Genomic DNA, 25,597 nt, shown 5'->3' with positions numbered 1-25,597 from the left:
TTTTCTCTTCTCTTTTCATTCAATGCTGGAGAGCCCCAGGGCTCAGTTCCCTTCTGATTTCTATCTGTACTCACAACCTTGACCATCTCACCCAGTCTTAGAGCCTCAAATACCAAGTGTTACTTACGGTCCTCCAAGAAGCAGATGCCAGGGTGGGATTAGATGAGTAAGAGATTTATAGGTTTTGAAGCATAAAGGAAGCAGGAGTAGGCTGAGACGCTTCAGATCAGGATGACACCTATGAGAAGAGGAGGAAGGGAGGGGGTTTGAGTGGGAAGAGTCTCAAACTGCAGCACAGTTCCAAGAAAGTTTGACCAGGTTGATGGGGAGTCCTTGAGCCAAAGTTGCCCATTAGTTAGTCCATGACCTACAGGAATGGGTCTGCACTAGTACCCACTTGCACTCCATGGCAGCTGGAATAGCCCAGGGGAAACAAGGCCTCTGTGTGAACATGGTGGTGGATATAAAGGGGTGTTAGTCAGTTACACTCCCCACAGCTGGAGATCTGAGTGGCCCATTCCCACGGCAGCTTAAGTCCACCCCTTAAGCTGCATAAATCTACTTTTCCACATAAGTTCGGGGAGCAGCTCTTCCATGGTTCCCGTGGCCCCTAGTCTTTCTGTTCGTTTTTTAAATTTAAGATTTTGGGGTTTGTTTTGTTTTTATTGAAGTGTAGTTGATTTACAATGTTAGTTTCAGGTATACAGCAAGGCAATTCAGTTACACATATACATACATATGTGTGTGTGTATATATATACAGATTCTTTTCCATTATAGCTTATTACAAGAAATTGAATACAGTTCCCTGGGCTATACATACAATAGGTCCTTGTTGTTTATCTATTTTATATATAATAGTGTGTACCTGTTAATCCCAAACTTCTAATTTATCCCTTCCCCTCCTTTCTCCTTTGGTAACTATAGTTTGTTTTCTTTGTCCATGAGTCTATTTCCAGTTTGTAGATAAAATTTGTATCATTTTTTTTAGTTCCACATATAAGAGATATCCTATGATATTTGTCTTTCTCTGACTTACCTCACTTAATATGATCATCTCTAGGTCCATCCATGTTGCTGCAACTGGCATTATTTTATTCATTTTATAGCTAATATTCCACTGTGTGTGTGTGTATATATGTATATGTATATGTATGTGTGTGTGTGTATATATATATATATACACACACACACATACGCATCACATCTTCTTTATTCATCTGTCAATGGACACTAAGGTTGTTTCCCAGTCTTAAGAGAAGACTTAGAGGAGGGGGAATTGTTGGAGTTGCTACTGGGCCATAACTGGCACTCATGATCTCCTTCCTCCATTAACCAGTCTAAATTTCCCTCACCTTCAGCTATCACCTCAGCAGGTCTTGGTGGCTCTTCTGGTGGTGTGACCCAAACCTTCATTCCTGAGGCATCTTCCCAGCTTGGGATTGCTGCACGTGTCCGCCCACAGTTACAAAGAGCAGGGGAGCGCCCAGGGGCTCTCTAGTGGATCATCTAAAGCCACACATATTCCTCTTGCCTGTTCGTGTAACAGAAGCTCTACCGCCCGCCGAGACAGCGGCACCTTTTCTTGCCTGCTTGGCCCTGGGTACAAGAAATGGATCCCACGGGTATGGCTTTACTCCTACTTGTCCTTTACTGTGAACTGAGTCCCCTATGCTGTGTGGGATCCCATGCCTGTAGACGGAACATTCTGTAAGTGCCTAGATGATGCTGCTGGCTGAGTCTCGCTCCATGGGCAGGAAAGGCAAAGCCTGTGCAGAGGAAGCATCTATCCCTGTGAAAACCAATTGCTGATCCTTCCAGGATGAAGGGAGCCTAGAGTAACTGACTTGCACCAGGTGGCTGACTGGGCTGCTCAAGGAATAGTACTGTGGCCAGGCGCTCACTACTGTTCTCTATCACTAGCAGGTCAGACTTTCCGAGGTTGCAGAGGCTAAATCAGGTCAGTAGCCTCCATCTCGATCACTGTGGCCACTCCACTCATGTGCACATCATGCCAGTTCCACGGTGGCTGAAGGTGAAGGCTGCCTAATGCCAACTGGCTGTGTCAATCTGTCTGCTTGGTTGCTCTGAGTCTCCTCCTTGGTGGATGCTTTCTGGTGGGCGTTACATGTGACACAAAGATTATCACATTTTATGCCCACTACCATCAGTCCATCCATACATCTCTACACCAGCTTTCCTTGTGTCTGATGTTCCAGTACCTTTCCTGTCCAAACAGCCAGGCCATTGGCCACTGCACAGGAGTGTCTGTGCATCTTCAACTCGGGCCAGTTCAGCACAAAGTAGATGATCAGATGCACCTCTCATAGTTCCAGCCACTGGGCAGATTTTCACTGCACTGTCTTTCAAGGCCACTCCTGAATGTGGCTATAATTTCCAGTTAACACAATATTCCAAGCCAATTCACCTGTAAAGCAAGCCTGGGATTATGCCTCCTCTTTTGGCTGGTGATGAGGCTCTCTCCATAGAGCCACCAGTATAACCTGGGGCAGGAGCACTGGTGCAGCTGCGGGGGGGGGGGGGGGCATGGGGCTCTGGAGGATCCGCTCAGGCAGCTGATTCATGACCTCTGGTCCTAGCTGGACTTGATCCCAGATGTCCCATTTCCTTCTTACTAGGCACTGCTGCTTGAAGACTTGATGGGTTTGATGACAGGAATCTCGGTCAGTTTTGTTCACTAATTTATTTCTAGTGCCTGGTAAATGCCAGGAATATAATAAGAGCTCAACAACTATCTACTGAGCAAATAAAGAACAGAAAAGAATGTACTAGAGAACAAAGAAAAAACTTAGAAGAAATTTTTTCAAAAGTTAGTTCCTTGAAAAGGCTATTAGAGTCAATGAAACTTTAGTAAGATTTATTTATTTAAAAAGGGAGACAGTAAAATAAACAATATAAGGAATCAAAAAATGAGACAGAGGTACAGACATGGTAGTTTTACAAACTAATGAACCACTTCTCAGCTTTCCTGCTACCATTCTTACTCTCCCAAACCACCTTTCCTGAACTGCTACATACATTCCGTGTGTCCAGTCTGTCGCCATCCCCAATCTATTTTCTACACAGTTACCAGAACGATCTTTTTTTAAAAAAACTTTTTACTGTAAACTAACTTTAGACTTACAGTAAAGTTCACTCAGCTTCTCCTCAAGTTACATAACCATAGTATAATGATCAAAAATGAGAAATTACCGATGGCACAATACTATTAACTGAACTGCAGACCTTATTCAAATCTCATTTGTTTTGCCACTAATGTTCTTTTTCTGTTCCAGGAGCCTATCAAGGCCCCCAAACTGCATTTAGCTGTTATTTTTCCCTCAGTCTCCTCCAATCTGTGATATTTCCTTAGTCTTTCCATGTCTTTTCTGACCCTGACACTTTTGAAGAGTACTGAGCAGTTAAAGAAGTCAGTTGCATCACATTCAGAGAGAGAAAGCCACTAAGAAAAATTTTATCTTTATAAATTTGAAAACTTGGATTCAGGAGCAATTTCTATGAAAACTGGTCAGAGCAGACTCACGAAGTAACCCTGAATAGGCCCATAGCTATTCAAGGAAATTAAAATCTACCTTCCAAAAATAAAGTGAAACAAACAAACATTAGGTCCAGTCAGTTTTATAGGTGAGTTCTAGCAAAACCTTAAGAAACACATAATCTCAACCTTTTACAAACTTGTTCCAGCAAGTCAAAAAAGAGGGTCAACTTGCCCACTTCAAGTTATGAGGCAAGTAAATGCTTGGTACTAAACCTAGACAGTATGACAAAAGAAAAATGCATAACAGCCTCTGAGTGAATAGAGAAGCATGATTCTTTCCAATTTATGTGGGTCAAAAAATATGATCTTTGCAAGATATTTAGGGAAAATACTTGATAAAAGATGTATGGCTTTTTATAAAATTTCTTGGCAGGCTAAAAATACACGGCAATTTCCTTACTTAATAAAGAGGATCTACGAAAAACCTAGCACAAACATTATACTCAATGATGAATCATTGGAAATCTTTCCGGTTTCAAAAAGGAAACTAGATGCTTGCTATCACTACTTCCATTTAACATTTTACTAGATGTCCGAGGAAAAGATAAAAAGGCATACTGATTGGAGGGAAACAGAACTGTCATTATGCACAGATGTTATCACTCTCTGCACAAGAACTGGAGCGACTCAATGGATAAATTATTTGAAATAAGAAAGCTGACTAATTTTAGAAATTAAGAAGCAGATCTGACTTGGTGATTGAGTAAGAGAAAGGAGACATAAGGATGCTACCTGGTGTTCTGGCTTGGGAAAATATGAGATGTGGTACCATTTATGTAGATTGCTAATTCTGCAGGAAAGTGAGCCTTGAGTTAGGGCAGAGCCATAAGAGGTGGGTGTCTTCCTGGAGGACTTATCTATGACTTAAACATCACTAGAAATACAAGGAGATGGAGGAAACTGTCCTCAGAACCTCTATCAAAGAGATTACTACATGTAGTTGTACAGGATACTCTGATAAACTCCTAGTAAAGGTGACAACTCACTAGACTGACCCCCTAAGGAGGGAGGTTCTGATTAGCCACGTGGGTTTTGTTTTTCTTAATAGGATATCCAAGTTTGGGACCAAGCTGATTTGGTCAGGAAAACAGAAGAGAAGCTGGGGTTTTCAAGCACTAACAACTCATTCTCTATCCTCCCGTTCAAAAGCTCTCACCCTCTCTTCTAAATAAAGGTTGAGGGTGTTAACTAAACTTACTGTAGTGATCATTTTGCAACATATACAAATCATTATGTTGCACACCTGAAACAAATATGTTACATGTTATAAATTTTACTGAAAAGGTGATGTGGAGGGACAAATTAATAGCGAGCTAAGAGGTTCACATATCTCAGTCACATGCTAGTTGGTAGAAGCCAATGAGTTCAGCTCAGCCTGACAAGTGAGATGTGAAGGCTCCAAGTAGTTGGTTGGATATGTGCGTCTTCAGCCTGGAAATGCATATTTGAGAGTTATCAGCATAAGAAGAAGAGCTGAGATCATGGCCGTGGATGGATGGATCATGTAGAGAGGATATAGAGAGCAAAAGAAGAGACACACTCCAAGAATGAAATGCTGAGGGAGAGAAACTGAGAATGGGTACCCAGAGAAACAGGAAGAAGATTCTGGCAGTATCTTGAAAGGACCCAGGAAAAAAAGGGAACATTGAGGAGAAAATGTGCATCAGTGACAAATATTTGCAGAGTGAAAAGAGTTCACTGTCAAAGCCACATAGGTAAATGAATCAAATTCAACCGACTCTTGTTGAATATGGTGATCTTAAAGCAATAAGATTTTACCCTGACAATTCATTTCTTAATTCATTTGTTCACTCATATTTAACAAAGACCCACTGTGAGCAAGGTTTGTACCATTATCCCTCTTTCCTTCTCTCCTAGTGAGCCAAATTCAAACTCTCTCAGTTGTTTCCTGAGCTTCTGAGGACAGGCATGGACTGAATAGATAAATGTTCCTTTTTCACTTGATCAGTTCCCTAAACAACTTCAACTCAGCAATTCATTCCTGTGCATGTTAAAATCAAATAGCTTTTCTGAGGTTTCCAGTTTTCTATATATTTTTCCAGTGTTTTGTATTCATTAAAAACATATGAAGAATCCCCACCTTAAGATTCTGATGTTGATCTGGGATATAACATGGCCATTAGGACTTTTAAAAACTTGTTAAGGTGAGTTCAATATGCTGCTAAGATCGAGAACCACTGATCTAAATTCAGCTTAAGTTTTCTCATCTGAAAAAAAAAAATTCCTTGTTCCCTCCCTTTACTACCTCACAAGGATAGTGACAGTAAAGAAGAAAATAACGTGAAAGTGCTGGTACTATGGATAAAAAATGCTATGGAAGGTTGTATTGTATTTCAGCTGAAACTATGATCAGGAAAGAATGTGTGATTGAATTTGCTTTGTTGACTTGGAAAACCAGGAGCACTCGCTTTGGTTCTTAACTTTAGTGAAGCATGCAGATGGGTAAGGAAACATTACTATTACTCTGATTCATATTGTGATCTTCTGTCAAACGAGATAAGCTGGTTTAATTATCTGGTTTTACATAGGAAAGAAGAAATATTAAAGTTTAAGGTCTGTAATGGTCAATGGCTCACAACTCATTAAAACTTTCCATACAAAGGAAAAAAAAAAATAAGAAGAATCCATGTGCTTATTCTTTTGCTTTTCCCATGTAGCCTTATTTCAGAATCATCTAAGTGAACTCTGTTCAGTGTTCTCTTGAGATCATCTATATTTTTTATAAAGGTATTTCCACTGAATCTAACATGATAGTTTCCTAACTGGATTAGAATACCTGGCCCCATATTACTGTATTCATGACCACCTACTACTCAACACTTCCTAGGTGATCAAAGAACTTAAAATATTGTAAGAGAGATGAATCATAGAATTGAATAATTATTATAAAAGGCAGAATATGCCAGGAGAATGAGAGAAAGAGGAGGACTTCCCTGGAGGAGAAATCAGCTTTGGCCTGAGGGACCTGGGAGCACCTCACAGAAAAGGGGGCATTTAATTGGGTCATTCCCATTTCTGTTTAACAGATGAGGAAACCAAGGTACAGCAGGCTCCAATGATTGCCTGACACTGCACAGATAGGAAGTGCCTGAGTCAGGATTTGAACCCAGGAAGTCTGATCTCAGAGCTGCACCCTGCCCAATGTTGGGGGAGAAGGTGGAGGGACTGTGGGAGAAATGGGTAGAGATCCAGGAGAATACGAGGTCATGGACATGGAGAGAGGAGTTTTAAGAAGGCAAAGACTGCTTACGATTATAAATCTCTGAGAAAACCCACAGCCCCTGGCTGAGAAAACATTATTTTTGACTTGATGATTAACTGGTCCCTGGAGACTTCAAGAGCACGTGTTCAGCAGAGCAGGGTCAAAGAAGCCCATACGCGGGGGCATAAAGAGGGAATAGGTGGTAGGACTGGGAAGCAACGACCTTAAACTACTTTTTCTAAGATTTTGGTGCCCAAGGTGAGAAGAGAGAGGACAGTAGCTGGAAAAGAGTGATCAGTTTATGATTTTGTTTTTCAGGCTGACTAACTCACATAGAGGAAAGTTAGTGGGAAATGTTCAAGAGAGAAGACAGCTGAAGTACCAAAGTTTTTTTATGGGGGGGTGCGGGGGGCAGGGATAAAGAGAATAAGGATGCAGGGAAAGGCTCAGAGAGCCATAAAGAGGGGGAAAGATAACTTTTTCTCTGTGACAAGAGGAAGGGAAGACAGGAAGTGAGGTAGCGGGGGCAGGTCGAGCAAGCCTACTTCCAATGACCTCAATCATGCTGGTGAAGGAAAAGCCAAGTCCAGTGCTGAAAAAGGTAGGTTGAGCTCGAGGTAGAAACTTAAGAATTGTGGTAATTATTTGAAACAATCAGAGGAAAGTCAACAAAAGTCGTGTTGGGACTGGCCTGGCACAGTGAAGCAAGCAGGCGCGCACCTCTTTTCACCCTGCTGTAATGCCTGCTCGGGTAGGAGCTCACCTGTGTCAACTTCATCTCCTTTGTTCTTCCTCCCAGAACCAGACACCTCCAGCCCTCCAGCCCTCTGCATCCTGCTTATTCCTGCTCTCATTCTAACTCCTTCACCCCCTTCCTCTGATGGTCTCATTCCTAGACTTACGCTTGGTATTGTTTCTCTAGCCAGCTCTGAATTTTAGCTTCCGTACTCAATTACAATGCATCCCTGCTTTGTAGTTAATCACCTTGTCTGTCCAGCCTGAGCTCTGGAAGCATTAATGGCCTATAGTCAAGATGCAAGCTCCATTAAGGATAGCATGTAGAAGGGCTGCAAAGCAGCTGTGGTGACCTGATTTAGAGAGCCTCCATGCCAGATGGTCTCAGAGTGCCCTCCAGATCCACTCGCCACACTTTTCTGCCTGTTTCATGCCCCCAGAAGGCTGACCTTCATGGATATATTAAACAGGATCCTTTACCCACTGATTTCCAGTTGGGTTAGGCCAACAAGAAGGAATGGCAAGAGTTTGGGGGTAGATAGGAAAGAGAAAGACAGTATATTCATTCCTCCAGCTCCTTCCTGTGTGGCTGCAGGCTGGCAGCAGCTGTGATAAAGGCAAAATTGGACACAAGAGGATGACCACGTTCCAGGTCTCAGATGAGTCCCCGGAACGTGCCCTGCCAAGTGAGGGTCCTTGGCTTCTTGTAGGAAAGAATTTAAGAGCAAGCAAAGGCAGATTTATTCAGAGAGATACATACTCCATACACAGAGGGTAGGCCATCTCAGAAAGGTGAGAGAGAGACATGAGGTATGGGGTTGTGAGTTTTATGGGCTCAGTAACCTCTACACTAACAAGTGAGAGGGTTATTCCAACTACTTTGGGGAAGGGGCTGGGATTCCCAGGAATTGCGCCATCACTCACTTTTTGACCTCTTATGGTCAGCCTCGTAACTGTCATGGCACTGTGGGAGTGCCATTCACTATGCTAACACACTACAACGAGTGTATAATGAAGCTCGGGGTCTAATGGGAGTTGAATCTTCTGCCATCTTCGTGCTAATCGCAGTGTCATTCTTTCAATGGTTGTGCCCTGCCCGCTTCCCTCCTGTCTCAGCTGCATCCCTCCACCAAAGACCACAGCTTCTCTCCAGCAGCTTCTCCCACAGCTACAGCCACAAGCACAACTCCAGCTCCATTACTGTAAATTCCAGTAACCACTCCTTGCTTTTTCAGGACTAGGAAAGGTACTGCTAGGATGTGCTTCAACAACCCTGATATTTTCCCCTGACATCTTTGTAAATAGTCCATTAGCCCCTCTTCAATTTTCCCACTTAAGTGTAGTATCTCTCTCCTGCCACAACCTAACTGACACAGTTCCAACCGCAAACAGGTCCAATTAGCATCATTCCAGGACACATTGTGACTCCAGGAGGGATATCAGGGATAGTTCATATGATGGACAATCTTTAACTGAATGTCCCCTCAAATTCAATGCATCTGAAATCTAATTTGTTATCACCATCCCCTTATTTAAGTTTGTTCCTCCCCCAGACTTCTCCACTTTTTTCCCCATTCATACTTTAATTTACTTAAGTATTCTCTATTTACAGAATGCTTCCTACAAGCTGGTCACTATGCTAGACACTAAGGATTCAAAGATGCCCATAACAATGTTCCATCTCTCTAGGGGGTCACTTCTATTTGGGAAGACCCACAGTTATTGGGTTGGCCATAAATGATATGATACAAGCCCTTTGAAAAAAAACCCCAAAAAACAGTAGGAACTACATGCTGGCAAAGCATAGAGGAAGAACCCAAGTACAGGCCAGAAGGTTTCTCCAAAGAAATCATGTACAAGCTGAGCCTTGAAGAATAAGTAAGCTTTCAGCAGTGGAGAGATAAGAGGGTGAAAGAACATTCTAGGCAGAGTCAGCATGAGCAAAGAATAGAGGCATGAATGTGCATAGCACACTTAGGAAACAAAAAACTGTCCTGTACAGCTGACCACAGGATAAACCATGAGGGGGCAGGCAGGCCGGGGAGGGGGTGGGGAGTGAGGGAAGGAAGGAATTAAGTGATAAGGTTAAAAAAGAAAAGCAGGCCTGGTCAGATTATGAAGGGTATTAGTTGTTACAAAAATATTTTTAGTTATTATAATATTTAACATGGTATCAACTCTTCTGAAGCCTTGCACTTGTGGCCCATCCCCCGGAACAGATGGGGCTTTTCTACCTTTGCCTTAGGGAAGGGATCTAATACTAAGAGCCAGGAAACAAAGAAAGTAAGGCCTGGCTTTGGAGTTTCTACTTAGGATTTTGAAACTCATGTTAGAGCCTGGAGTTCTGTGGGAAAAAGGCCTGTGAATTTCTAAAATCTTGGGCCCTAAAAGAGTCAGGATATAGCTTTTACCATAAACTTGACTTTCAGATAGAACAGTTGGAGAGTCAAGGGGGCTGCCCTTAGAGCTTTCCATTTTCCCTTTCAGATGCCAGACCCACAGGCCACAGCTGAGAAAGAAAAGAATAGAAGGGGCCTAATGTGAAGGAGCACATACTTGCCCGCTTACAGTGACTTTAGCCATCAGGGGACTATCCCAATGAAGTGAAGCTGGGCAGAGAGCAAGAACCCTGGATACAGACACATACATTAAGGAGGAAGAAAAAATTACAAAAGAGGCCTTTTTTGTAGATCTCCCCCTTTCACATCTAGGTATGTCTAATAGGAAATTCATAAATTACCTTAAACTGCTGTGAACTTTCATAAATGTACAAGTATACATGCTACCTAGAAATATCTCCAGAAGATAAACAACTGAAAAAGGCACTAGAGGCTTCAGCATTGTTCTCCTTCTGTTTCATATCATTTACCCTAATTTACTAATTCATGGGAAATATTATATAACTACAAAGTTGTTTTGAGTCAGTTCCAGCTGCGCTTCCTTTAGTTCAAACGTACTGCAGGAGTTACTTGTTTGGGGGCCCAAATGTTTATAAATAAAGTGATTTAAATAAGTAAAGAAATATTCTAAACAAGGATATGTCTATTAAGGGCCAGGCTGCAAGGACCACAGTAGATGAGGCAGCCTGGTCTCTAGCTTTAGCAGAGGTCCTAACTACTTACTAAGTTTCCTACTCTTTTTGCTCCCATCATCCCAAAACCAAGAAGGTTTATAAATGGTCACTGAACATGCTTGTGGAATTTTGGAGAAAATTTGTCTGTCACTCTTCAGAGAGCATCTATTCTATATTCCGGCCCCTTTGTCTTGCTACTTGCCTCTCAGTACTGCCTTGAATTAATTAGACATATAAACATCTCAGGATGATGTTTTTGTTTTGTTTTACAAAATCATTATTAAAATGTAGGCTTAATGTATCATGATATCACATTCATTTTTTTTTTAATGGACTAGTGCTGCTCTTTTCAGTTCATTTGCCTTATAAGTTTTCTGGAATTTCAGAACTACACATTTTGGAAGTGCATAACCAGAACTGAGGTTGCCATAAGAGACCTGCTCATTTCCATTCCCATTTTCCCTAAAAGCAACAGAAATGAGAAGGGATGAGAATGGGAAACCACTTAGCCTATACGCATACCCCTGTATGAATTGAAAAGAATACGCTTTTCTTTGCGCAAATGCATATCACAATAGGGCTCAGAGCTTAAGGAGCAGAGTTAGAGGCTAGATTTCAGCCACCGCTCTCCCTCAGCCAAGGCTGCTTCAAAAAGACTGCAACCCAGCTTCAAGTCAGCTCAGTCTCTGAATGGATTAAGGTAATTTGCTGTCAATCTAGTTATACTCTAAAAGATAGATGGACCCTCTCTGGAGAAAGGTAACTTCATTAAAACCTCTATAGTATTTTTATGTAATGCCCAGTATTTAATCAAAAATCATCAGGCAGTTTGAAAAGATACATACACCCCAGTGTTCATAGTAACACTACGTACAATAGCCAAGACATGAAAACAACCTAAATGTCCATCAACAGATGACTGGATAAAGAAGTTGTGATAGCTTCTGCAATGGAATACTACTCAGCCATTAAAAAGAATAAAATAATGCCATTTGCATGGACCTGGAGATTGTTATATTAAGTGAAATAAGCCAGAAAGAGAAAGAAAAATACCATATGGTATCACTCATATGTGGAATCTAAAAAAGTGACACAAACTTATTTACAAAACAGAAACAGACTCACAGACATAGAAAACAAACTTACTGCTACCGGTGGGGTGAAGGAGGTGGAGGGATTTTCAGATACTAACTACTATACAAAATAGATAAACAACAAGGTCCTAATGTACAGCACAGGGAACTATAGTCAATATCTTGTAATAACCTATAATGAAAAAGAATATGAAAAGGAATATATATGTGTATAATTGAAACACTATGCTATACACCAGAAATTAACACAACATTGTAATCCAACTATATTTTAATTTTAAAAAATTTGTTTTAATTATCAAGCAGGACCAAGAGCAAAAGCAGACAATAGAAATATACTTCCAGATGACTCAGACATTAGAATGATCTGCCCTGGACTTTAAAGTAACTGTGATTAAAATGTTCAACAAAATACATGATAGGCTAGAGAACTTCAAAAAAGGACCAGAATATATTAAAAAAAAAAAAAAACAGGCATAAGTTCTAGAACTCTAAAATTTTGGATCACATATACGTAGGTTCCAAGTTACTAATATTAAGGACTATTAATATTAATGGAAAAGTTGTGAAGTGAAAAGGGAGGTGAAGTATCTGGCAAAGCATGGGAAGAGGCCTTTGGAATGCAGCCATGGGAAAGGAAAAGAAACTCAAGCAAAGCCCTCCTGGGTCTTGCACCTGCATTCCCGACACCACAGTAGGGGGACAGCTGAGCCCTGAGCAGCGGTGTGCTGATGTATGCTGCAGGGAAGTTTTCAGTGGAGTGCCAAGTTTTCTAAATCCTAGAAACAAGGAAGTAAGTTTGAAAAGTATACCTGGGTAGACACAGAGAATCATTAAATAAAGGGTCCAAAAGCAAATCTCTTAGGCATTATGGGGTCCAGGAAGAAGCTATGAACATTCCAACCATAACACCCAAAGGAACTGAACTCTTGAATAAGCAACCAGACAGTCAAAGCAAGCATCTCTGTCTCAAAAGCAATCAACTTTTCCTTCAGTTCATCTACTAAGCAGTGCTTGACATTCATGCTTTTAATTTCAGAAAATCTTTTTTGAGCTATACTTGAATCTCCTTAAGTGCTGATATTTTTATTATTTTTTTGCAGTTGTTGTTCAAATTATCACCATCCCTCATCTGTGGCTCTGCTATGTTAGAGCCTGGTGCCTGGTTGAGTTGTTCTTCCTCTCCATTAAAGCTTAGTTCTTTAGGTTTATTGTTATTTGTCTTGTAACTGCTCATAGAGATTGTTTTCCTGCATGCCTTAAACAGTTTGCTGCTGTTTTACAGCAGGCAGCTTCCAGAAGGGAACATTTTTGTTTCTTGGTTTTCTTGATCTCTCAGGGTTAGCAAGGTCTCACCCTTCTTCATTTCCTAAGGACCCAAAGAGTCTGGGCATGCTCCTGCCTACTGAGGCTGACCTTCCCTAGAGCATCAAGGATTCCCTTGAGTCAAGATCCCTTAGGCATGAATGCTTGTGTGTGCTCACTTGGGATGCTCTTACCATTGTCTCCAAGATCTCATTTGACCACAGAGAAGGGAGCCCTGCTATAGCTCCCTACAACTCGGTTTTGAAGGTGATGAATCATTATCATCATTATGTTTTGTTATTTTTCCTTTTTACAATGAACTCATTTTAAGCTATGAATCTGTTATTGTGATGGCTCCCTTTTTTGTGTACCCCAAAGTACAAACTTAACAAAGAAATCTTCATCGGGATTTCACTACTACATTTATTGCTGATGGACTTGGTGAAGTTAGTATGCAAGATCTACAAAAAACATCTACTCAAAATACAGACATGGAATCGACAATTGCCTTGAAGTTCTATTGGGCTCTGTGAGTCTGTATCACTATATGCCATGTGGTAAAGAAATTCTTCTACAGCTTTTCTGCATTGGAACAAGTCTGAAACATTTTTTCTCATACTATGCCGTGATATCATAAGGCCTTGACACCAAAGTGATTATGAACAGAAACTTATGGGAACAGTAGCAGGTCACATTGACTAGCCAGAATATATATATATATGTATATATGTATTTAAATAAAAGTGTACAATTAAAAGCTCTTACAGAACTTGTTTATCTTTGGGCATGTATATAGGAGTCCAAGATTGAGAAAATAATGGTAAAGATTGCCCCCAAATGGTCTCTATCTAGCCATGAGTCTCAGAACATACACTCAAAAGCCTTACTAATGTTCATTTGATTGATGTGAATTGATGTGATAATTTCTAATTTCTTTTTTTCAATATCGTGAAAATGTCAGTTACCTGGTTTTTATTCAAATATTTAAGTACCAGCCTTTCAGAAAAGCTCTAGAAGTCAATTTTTTAAAGAGTTGTATGTAAGTCCTTTCCTCTTTTGGTTTAGTTTCCTCCCATTCACTCTTATCTCCTCACTGCTAGTTAATGTTTCAAAACATGGGAGATCTCATTTGGAAAAACAAGGGGCAGAAGAGTTGTCTGGTTTATCTGTGTCTAACAAAAAATATTTTATTTTTAACCTCATTGTAAATGATGCATATATAAATTCCTGATTTTTAATTTCACTGTATATACTATGGGCTTCTATCCAGTGAGAGGCAGCCTAATTTTTTTGAAATTAAAAATCTGTAAAGACTTTAGTTCACTTACATTTAATACTATAGATGATATATTTTAATTTGTATCTACCATCTCACTACTTGTTTTTTATATTTTATATTCATTCTTCTTTTCCTTGTTTTGAATTAGATGAATATTTTATGTTATCACAGTTTCTTCTTTATTAATTATATACTCTTTTACTATTATTTAGCTATTACTCTAGAGATTATGATCTGCATTATTGACTTATTACTGTACAGTGTGTATTAATACTTTTACCACTTCCTAGATAATGCTAAAACCTTAAAACATTTCAACTCCATTTATTCCCCATGTCTTTTCTGCTACTGTTGGCATGCATTTAATTCTCTATATATTTAAGCTAAACAAAGCACTACTACTGTTGTTTGTTTAGATTTAGCCACATGTTTACTCTTTCTTTCCTGCATTTCTGTTTTTCTGTTTGTGATCATTTCCCTTATGCCTGAAGAATTCTCTTTACTACTCCTTTTAGAGTGAACTGCCTGGTGATGAATTCTCTTAACTTTTCTTTGCTGAGAAATGTCTTTGTTTTGTTTCTGATTTGAGGCATATTTTCACTGGGTATAGAATTCCAGCTTGGCACCCAGGATATTTCTCTAACCTCTTTCCCTGTTCCTAGGATTTAGAAAACTTGGCACTCCACTGAAAACTTCCCTGCAGCATACATCAGCGCACCGCTGCTCAAACAGCTCAGCTGCCCCCTCACTGTGGTGTCAGGAATGCAGGTGCAAGACCCAGGAGGGCTTTGCTTGAGTTTCTTTTCCTTTCCCATGGCTGCATTCCAAAGGCCTCTTCCCATGCTCTGCCAGATACTTCACCTCCCTTTATTCTTGGCAACTTTTCCATTCATCTTCAATATTAGTGACTTGAAACCCACATGCACATTATCCAAAAGTTTCATAATTTTAGGGAAGGTACTAAGTAAAGTGTACTAAAATTTTATGTAAAGAAATTTGAGGTTGGAGAGGGCTTGCTATACGGTTGGCCCTTTGTTTCTGCAGGTTGCCCATCTGTGAATTCAACCAACTATGATCAAAAGTATTTGGAAAAAGCAAATCTTTTAAAGAAGTTCTAAAAAGCAAAACTTGAATTTGCCATCCTCAAACAACTATTTACATAGTATTTACATTGTATCAGGTAGTAGAAGAAATCTAGAGATGATTTAAAGTATACAGGAGGACATGGATAGGTCATATGCAGATACTGCACCATTTTATAAGGGACTTCAACATCTGCAAATTTTGGTATCCGTGGGGATCCTGGAACCAATCCCCCCTGAGCAGCTTGGGGTGACTGTACTTCAGACTAGAGAACTGCATTATTATTAAGTAATCCAACTTCTCATCTGAGTAATAATTTTATTAGTTAGAGGAAGTTAGGTGCCATCACCAACAAGCCTCAGAATCTCAGAGGCCTGACACAGGAGTGTACTTTGCACTCATGTAGAGTTCAGTTGGGTTTTCAGTGGGCAGCCTTCCACGTGGCATCAGGGACCCTGACTCCTTTAACCCCTGGGCCTCAGAGTGCTCCACTGGATGCTCTGCGTTCAGCCAGCAGGCAAAAGAAGAGAGTAACTGGAGGATCACGGATGGCTAGGTTTTCATAGGCTGAGTCTGCAAGCGGCACACATCACTTCCTACGTTCCAGGGGCCAGAGCTCAGCCACCAGCCACATCCAAATTTAAGGGAGTCTGGGAAATGTCATTAGCTGTGTGTCCAGGGAAAAGAGGAAACTGACTTAGTGAGCAGTTTGTCGCTACCACAGTAATTAGGAGGAGTTCAGTTTAAAACCATTAACTTTTTCCAAACCAAGTTTTCGAGAAGCTAAGAATTCTATCCTGTACATTCAATTTGGGCTCAAATTAACTCATGCATGATAAAAATTAATGTTCATGAAATACTAAAGTGTAATTTACCTCTACTAGTTTCTTTCTTTTTAACTAACATATACAAAAATAATAAAACTAATGGCTTTTAAACAGGTTATTATATATAATTTTCACTTACTTGGACCATTATTCTGAAATTACATTTGACATTAGAGGTAGAATACCCCCTGGACTGACCCAAATGCTTTCTCTCCTTTCCAGCCTTGGGGTCACAGAGGGTGGCAGCTGAGAAAGTAAAGAACTGTGCTAAGGGACCACGAGGAAGTCATGCGAACTTCAGCTGTGCTGTCAACCACCATCACCACCATCACCACCATCACCATCCCATCACCTCCCAGTGGTGCCTTAGGGCCTTCCCCACATTGCCTCATCCATTTTCCTCCAAACTCCTCATACCCCTGACATTCCTCACACTCAATACAAACTCCTTACTTCACTCTCTTTGCTTAATTGTAATTTTTGGTTCAATAATCATCTCTCCCCATTCCATATAGGCAGGGATCATATCTTTTATGTTCACAGCTTGAGCTCCAGTGATACTTGGTGAATGAATGAATGAGGTTCTTCAGGGTCAGCTCTATCACGTCCTCCAGTTCTCACCTCAAAATACCTTTGTCTGTATATACACCGCCTTCAGATTCTTAACTCCCGTCATGGGAGAAGTGCTTTATCTTTCTGTGGCTCACCTCTCTACCACCATGTCCCATCCCACTATCTCTGAGTCTTCCTCCCTCAATCATCTCCTCTTCTCCAGCATCTTTACTCTCTCCTTTGTCAGTACTCACAACAGGAACAATTTCCCCCGTCTGAGAAAGATTTTCTTTTCCCCTCTGCCTCTCAAGCTTTTAATTTCTTTCTTCCCTTTCACAGTCAAAACGAATCACTGGCTCCAATGACTCACAGCCCATGCACTCCTTCATCCTCTACAATGTGATAATCACTTTACTCCAGGCTCTTGAAGGTCATCAGTGACTTCCTGCTTGCCAAATTCAATGATCTCTTCTCAGTCTTCATTTTCCTTTGCTCACTCTGCAATATCTATTACATACTATGGCGGAGACTGCTGATGGACCACCGAAATACCCCCTTCTCCCCTTTATCTCACCAACAAAACTCTAATTTTATTCCAAGTGATAATGTGTTCAACTAAAGGACAAAACTTCCCAGCGTCTCTTGCAGCAGAGATGACCTTTGGAAATGTAAGCTTATATGATTGTATTCATTCATTAGGTTAATGTCAGCTGCTGTAAAAGATGAATTCCAAATTCTCATCAGCTTAGACAACAGTACTTTCTTGCTCACATAATACCCAAAATGTATGTTTCTAGTCAGCAGAAAACCTCCTACATGGTCGTTCTGGGACCCAGGTCCCTTCTGTATATTGATTCATCCTTTTTTAGGACCTCAAAGTCCTCTGCAGTCAGCTAGTAGATGGAGAAAGGGGATAGAGGACAGCATGCGGGAGGCTAGAACTCAGCTATATGATAAGACACAAGTGCAGGGGAGGCAGGAAAATGTAGTATATGTGATGGCCCAAGAGGAGGAAATGGATTCAGTGGGCAAGTAGCCAGTCTCTGGCCCACAGTTAAGCCACTCAGTAACGAGTTCTGGCCCCACCAAATCATCAGGCATAGTTAGAACAGACCGTAGTCACTGCTCCCTGACTGGGTGTGCTCTAGGGCAGAAAATCTTACTGGCTCAGTCCATTAAGCCGAAGATCAGCATTTCTTCTTTCACTCTCTGCCATAACAAGTTTATTACTCTTAATACTTTTTATCTTATTGTTGTTGACATAAGCCATGAATTCATTTGTCCTCTGCCATAGTAAGAATCGTTTCTAATCACAGTTAGACTTGTCAGCCTTCAGAGTTGCTAAAAGTGAAGGCTGAAAAATACTGAGATAAAGAAAGAGATGAGATAAGCTGTATTTCAAATCCCCAAAGACAGCCAAAATTGTAAAATGTGAGTCATGTTGGTTGTTGTCCACTATAACGCTTTTTGCCAACTATAAAAAAAGTACAGAGGAGGGTTATAAGACATAGGGAGATCACAGTGTTTCATTGCTCAGATTAACTACTCTCATGTCAGTTTCATTCTCTCTGTAGACTATAAATCAAAGTCCTCCCCAGCATTTCCTTACCACAGTTACTGACTTAGATGACATTTACTGTCTATTCTTAACCCCCCGGTTAAAAGTGGCCTGCCTATAAATTACCCTTCGTCAGCTGGCATTATTCTCTAATAGGAAGACATTTATCTGTATTTAAATTCAAGGTGATCACAGAAACATTAGAACCAGATAATTTCTCCTCCTCTCTCTCCAACCTTATTAACAGTTATAATAATAATTCATTCTTAAAGTTGGAAGCTTCCAACTTTTCCAGTTGTTTGTTCTCGAAGCTATCCTGCTAAGAATGTATGTTATTTTCAGTAACTCATCTTTCCTAGAAATTACCACAGATACAGAGGAACAAGTGATTTCAAAAGCCAGTCTCAATTATTTCTTTCAGGTCTTCCTCCAGAGTCACAACCAGGTATACAAGATAGTTTGAGACCCAGACTTACATTTGCATACAACTTAAATTTATTTGACCTGGGATTTCTGCCTGGTTGATGAATACAGAACAATATCTTAGCTTCTTAGAATAAAAGATCAAAATTGTTTAAGACTCAAGATAGAGTATTTTGGGACAAGGGAAAATAGTAGAAGGTACCATGGTTATTCACTCATTTAGTAAATATTTATTGAGAGCCTGTTGTATGGCTAGCTGTGTGTGCTGGGATGTGGGGGACAAAGTTGAATTAAGACCCAGCCCCTGCATGTCTTACACCATATAATACAATACAGTAAATGCAATGAGGCTTTGAGGGAGACTGAGAGTGTGTTTCTTAGGTTTGGGGATGAGGGTGAGGAACTTCCCGGAAGAATCTGAAGAAGACTGGTGAGGGTTCAGGCAGGTGAAATAAAAACCCAAGACTATGTTAAGGAAAGAGATGTCAAAAAAGGTATGAATCAAAAAATAGCATTGGACGGCTGTGACCTAGGCATTGGCCTAACCTGCCTGGGGTCACCAGAAAGGGGCTGAGGGAGGCTCCTTTAACCTGAGGCAAGGGTAGGTGGAGCTTAAGGGCCCACTGCCTCTGGGTCTCAGCTGAGATGCCCACCAGCACTGTCCTGGTCTTAGATGCTGCGATGCACCAACCAGATCCCTTAGTTGTCAGCCCACTCCAGGCGTTGCCTTATCTCAAGAGAGTTGCTGCACCCAAGGCCTTGTGCCCTTCCCTGGACCCCCAGTACCTAGCCCACCCACGGTGATAAGGCCCTCACCCTCAACCCAGGGCAGTTCTGAGGGCCTCTTGCAGCTTCTGAGCTTCTAGTCAGGTTGGTTCAGGACTTCTATTGAAACTGTATCCCTGCCTGACTTCTCCCTCTGCTCAAATCCTGCTTCTGTTCCTTCCCTTTCACAGGTGTTAATCTCCGAAATAAATATCCTACACGCTAATCTCCATCTCAGGGTCTGCTTTATAGGGCACAATCCAGCCACACCTGCCAACAGCCCCTTAGACTCACAAGCAAACTGCTAGAATATCTCAGTAATCAGCCAATAATTGGGTTAACAAAATTTTATTATTCCACCATTTATTTACTCCCAGATTATCACCAAAAAGCATTTTCAAAAATTCATTCTGGGTTTAAACTACAGCCAAGCTATTATTGAGAATACGTTTTCTCTACGTCCCGAACATACAGAAATCCTGATTTCGATTTATACTTGGACACAGAAGGTCAACCGAGGTTCGCCAAGACACACACACTCCCCAGAATCTCTGGAGGATTTGATCACTCGCTTTGGCAGCAAAAAATATCAAAATGAAACTTCTGGTGGGATAAAAGACTAGGGGACCCTAAAAAGCAGAAATTAGAATCAGACCAAATGAAGACTTTACTAAAACCACCTTCAAACTTTACCGAACAGATACTGATATGACATTTGTGCAGACTTAGCCAAATGACATATGCGACCAGCAGAAATGCAGGCAACTGACATGCCGTCTGACCCTGAGGCAGTTCTGCCCCCTGACTTCTGAGCAATTACAGAAAATCGCAGGGTCCTTCCTTTCTCTCTCACCCTCTTGTCTTCTCTGCTCTCCTCCTTCACCAAAACAGAGGCTTGGGGAATCCAAAAGACCTGGATGCCATTCTATCCTCATCACCTACTAGTTATGTGAACCTGAAGAAGTTCTTAACCTGAGTCTCATTTCCCTTAGCTGAAAAACAGGAGAGAAAGAAGGAAAACTTCTCTGGTGCTGTTGGTAAGAATAAAAACATTGACACCACTAACAGAGCCATGCAGAGCAAGCCACAGCACTACACTGAACATTCTTGTCCAGTGGTTCTCACCTTAACAGCATAGTGTAATGAAGCCTGGAGGGCACTCCCTGAGAGTCTGATGTAATTGGTTGGAGGTATTGAAGCATCAGAAAGGTTTCAAGCTTTCTAAGTGATTCTGAAATGCAGCCAACCTACATACAATAGCCGAGACATGGAGGCAACCAAAGTGTCCATTAACAGATGATTGGATAAGAAGATGCCTATAAATGTGTGTGTGTGTGTGTGTGTGTGTGTATACAATGGGATATTATGCAGCCATTAAAAAAGAATGAAATGTTGCCTTTTGCAGCAACTAGAAAATATACCACGTGAAGTAAGTCAGACAGAGAAAGACAAATGTATATCACTTATATTTGGAATCTAAAAAATAATACAAATGAATCTATATACAAAATAGAAACAGACTCAAAGACATAGAAAACAAACTTATGGTTACCAAAGAGGAAAGTGGGGGGAGGGATAAATTAGTAGTATGGGATTAACAAATACATATTACTATGTATAAAATAGATAAGCAAGAGGGATTTACTGTATAACATAGGGGGAAATAGTCAATATCTTCTAATAACTTATAATGGAAAATAATCTGAAATTATGTATATATATAAGCCAGAAAGAGAAAGAAAAATACCGTATGAGATCACTCATATGTGGAATCTAAAACAAAACAAAACAAAAACAAAAGCAAACAAAGCATAAATACAAAACAGAAATAGACTCACAGACATAGAATATAAACTTGCGGTTGCCAAGGGGGCAGGGGGTGGGAAGAGATAGACTGGGATTTCAAAATTGTAGAATAGATAAACAAGATTATACTGTATAGCACAGGGAAATATATACAAGATCTTATGGTAGCTCACAGAGAAAAAAATGTGACAATGAATATATATATGTTCATGTATAACTGAAAAATTGTGCTCTACACTGGAATTTGACACAACATTGTAAAATGATTATAAATCAATAAAAAATGTTTAATATATATATATATATATATATATATATATATATATATATATATATATATATATATATAACTGAATCACTTTTCCATAGACCTGAAACTAACATAATATTGTAAATCAGTTATACTTCAATTAAAAAAATAAAGTGTAGCCAAGGTTGAGAATGACTGCTCTATGCAGATTACTTTTTTCATTTAAGCCACATAATTACCTCGTGAGTTCAGTACAATTATTCCTCTTCCCTCCATTTCTACAGACAAGGAAACTGAGGTTTAGAAAGCTCAGAAGGTTGCTCAAGGGTGCAGAGCTGACATGGGGCAAAGCCGAGCTCTGAATTCACACAGTATGACTCCTGACACCTTTCCCAGCCCCACCATACTGCTCTGCCACCACCCCACTCCCTGCATGTGGAGAAGCATATAGCACGGCCGCTAGCACCCAGCAGATGCTCCAAAATCAGATGCTAAGTTTGCCCTCTATGTTTTAGCTTTCCTTGTCTCTCTTCTCTGCTCATCACAATCCCCAGCCTAAAACACTGCTTGGAGTTCAGTGGGACTGAGGGATGGATAAGACTTAGAAGCATAGTCAGGATGGATCCAGGAAATATTTTTTTCCTATTTTCCTCTTTGTAAAATCTGGCCATGAGCCTACACTTGCTTTCTGTTTAAAATCTTTTTAGATAAACAGATACCCACAGTGAAAATATCACAAACCCCAGGAAAAGTTTTTCCACTATCCCTTCTCAAGTTTAAATTGTTTTATTTGCCTATGTCAACTTCTAGTTCTTATCCAGGAACATATATATTTTTTACATTTACAAAGTCATAATATAATTATATATTCAGATGTCAGTTCAAATTATACCATATATATTTTCCCAGAAGATTTGTCTCATAACCCAAATTAAGCAGCTCTGCAGACAATGAAGATAACTTTATTATGTAACTGAGCCGAAGATATTTTCATTAGCAGTTTCCCTCTTAGAGGGGAAAAAAGAAAGAGAAAGAAGGAAAGAAAGAAAGAGCAAGCTTAACCTTGTTACTCTGAAAATGGATATAAAAATGTATAACCATGTAAAAGTCACATGACATGACCTTTGCCTTCCTTTACTTGCTGTGTGTTCCTCAGGGCCCACGTATCTCACCCCTAAGCCCGGCACAAAGTAAGAGTTCAAAAAATACTTGAGATGTGTGAACAAATTTACTTTTCTTGGCTGTACAGTGAAGCTGTAAAATAAGAGTTCTTAGGAGGAGGGACAGGAGACTGCAAAGTGAAGCCTGAGAACAGGGCAGGGCGAACAAGAGCAAATGGGCAGGAAAGCAGCCGGAAACTCCATGGTAAAGGCCAGTACGCTGGCCAGGAGGAAGCCTGTGGTTTCCTGAATTGTGTCCATTCAAAGCCATCAACCTTTAAAGCATGACATACGTAGATCATGTTAAGGATTCACAGCTGTCCCTTCAGTCACACTTTGGAGTTGTTTCCAAAAGGTTATTTATATTCTTGGAAGAGGTATGGTGGTCGAGGCAGCTAGAGCAGAAAAACAAGACTGCAAAAAATAGGGGTAGAGATGCTTCAGAGAACATCCCTGTACGATGTCCTTAGAGGAAGAGTCTTAAGCCAGAATCCACTGGGCTTCCTCAGGGCAGCTTGCTGGGACTTTAGGAAACTGGAAACATACTGTAAGTAGTATAAATGATGCAAATGTGTGTCTGTCTGAAGAGGAGATGTCAGATTGCATCAGATTCTTGTGTCTTTTGGTTATAGGGCCTGTTCCCTCCTTCACCTCATCAACTTGAATGGAACTCTTCCAAATCCATCCTTGCTCATTAGGGATTGGAGGTAGGGAGGAGAGGTGGCAATGAGAGGGAGACAGAAACTAAGCCCATGGAAGATGTTCTATTAATTGAGTCAATAGGTGTACAAGGATTAGAGTGCTCAGCATATATAAATAATGGCCTATAAATGTTATTTTAATTAGCCTATGCCAAACACTTTATGCTTTCTCAATTTCACAACAACCCCACGAGGTCCTAATAAGTCCCATATCCTATTTTTAAGGAAATAAACTTCGGACAGATGAGTAAACTACCCCCCGGGTCACACAGCTAGTTCAGAACTATCTGATTCCAAAGCTTGAACTCTTTTGTCTCCATGCCATAGCCTGAATTCCTGGCCAGGCTTTCAGTCTGAAAGCAGCCTCTCGGGCTACACTCAAAGGCTTTTACATTTAAGCCCAAGACTCTTACTTCCTCCCTGAGTCTGCCCACGGCAACAGGCACTGAACCTAAAAATGAGCTTCTTCAAGCCAAGGCATAATTTTATTGCTTATGTAACAGGAGCCCAGTCATCCTATTCAAATTTCATATCAAAGCCAGTTTCTCTCCTAGAGTATCAAGTGTTAATTAAAGAAACAGGTCACACTTATCACAGTTAATTCCCTACCTCTATGATACACCCAAGTCCAAGGCCAGAAGGGAAGAAATGTTTCCTAGTATCACAAATCAGAGCGAAAAAGCTCCAAACCAAGTCTACTATTTTCTACTTTCAAAATTCATGCTAAAAACTGCAGTTAGACATTAGCTACTAAAACAGCCTTCCTACTCTCATTCAAAAAGATACATGCACCCTAATATTTATAGCAGTACTATTTACAATAGTCAACACATGGAAGCAATTTAAATGTCCATTGACAAATGACTGAAGAAGTTGTGGTATATGTATACAATGGAATACTATTCGGCCATAAAAAGAATAAAATATCATCATTTGCAGCAACACAGATGGACCTGGAGATTATCATACTAAGTGAAGTAAGCCAGAAAGAGAAAGAAAAATACCATTTGATTTCACTCTTATGTGGAATCTTAAAAAGTGACAAAAATGGACTTATTTACAAAACAGAAATAGACTCTTAGGCATAGAAAACAAACATGGTTTCCAGATACTAACTATGGTTGCAGATACTAACTAATATATATAAGATAGATAACCAACAAGGTCCTACCCTGTAGCACAGGGAATTATATTCAGTACCTTGTAAGGAAAAGGAAAATACACACACACACACACACACACACACACATATACATGTATATATAGCTGAATCACTATGTTGTACACCAGAAATTAACACAACATTGAAAACTGACTATACTTCAATAATAATAATAATAAAATCTTTCTAAAACATGGGAGAATGCTCACAATTGTGTCCTACTGAGCACTTCCTATGTCTCTACACTTTACATGTTATCCCTATGCCTCAAAAGAGCCAAGCAGGCTGGTTAGATGTTACTTTTTGTGAGGTTAAGTAACTCCCTCAGGGTCACACAGGCAGTGAGTAGCAGAACTGGGACTTAAACCCAGGTCTCTCTGTTGACAGCATCAGTGCTCTTAGCCATCCATCTCCCACGTGTCTACACAACCACTGTGATTCATGGTACCCAATATCTCTTGGTTTTCCCTGGAACCACTTCCCTATAATCTTGAGAGGAGAAACCATGGAAGCAAGACAGATGGACTCTATAAATAGAAGATCCGGGTTCCAGGTCCAGCTTGGCCAAGTACTACCTGTCACCTTGGGGGACGACATAACCTTCTAAGATCTGTTACCTCACATTTGCAAAGAAGCTCACTGTTGCTGTTTTAAGATCTCAAAGAGAATGCGAGCTAAGGCTTAAGTGTTATGCAAATATCGGCCTTTCCCCCTCCTTAACCTACTAATTCAAAAACTAGTGGGAGCGCTTTCTGAGCCTCCCCTCCGCGCTCATCTTCCGAGTTCTCGGCCACCACCAAACTCCCACCACACCACCACCTCCTCCCTAGTGGCCGCTACTTAATTACTCCTCTATTTCATTAGTTCTCTTGCCTCCCGGGAAGGACTGGCCTTGGGTGCTGGGGCTCTGGCTACTTTTCTTCTTTCCTTCCGACTCTGGGCCTGAGGGTCGGTCTCTCCTCAGGACCCGGCGCGTCGCGGCCGAACTCTTCGCTCGGCTGCCCGCGGCTCTGCAAAACCTGCGCGGCGTGCGCACCCGCCGT

The 25,597-nt window shown here is 40.7% G+C and overlaps 1 long non-coding RNA gene across 2 annotated transcripts in view; it reads right to left on the bottom strand.

Annotated features, from left to right (window-relative positions):
* LOC141577913 (uncharacterized) overlaps positions 1-25,591 on the bottom strand; it is a 99,602-nt gene extending 74,011 nt beyond the window's left edge. Inside the window, exons 1-2 of one of the 2 annotated variants that reach the window (XR_012507527.1) lie at positions 25,446-25,591; positions 128-238 (exon numbers count right to left, since the gene is read on the bottom strand). This is a non-coding gene — a long non-coding RNA (uncharacterized LOC141577913). The remainder of the gene's footprint in view (positions 1-127; positions 239-25,445) is intronic. The other variant, XR_012507526.1, reaches the window with a different exon arrangement.
* Positions 25,592-25,597: the final 6 nt, after the last annotated feature.

Source organism: Camelus bactrianus, chromosome 6 (assembly GCF_048773025.1).
Source record: "Camelus bactrianus isolate YW-2024 breed Bactrian camel chromosome 6, ASM4877302v1, whole genome shotgun sequence".
NCBI classification, from domain to species: domain Eukaryota; kingdom Metazoa; phylum Chordata; class Mammalia; order Artiodactyla; family Camelidae; genus Camelus; species Camelus bactrianus.
Note: the sequence above shows the minus strand (reverse complement) of the source record. Positions and strands in the feature narration are given on the sequence as shown.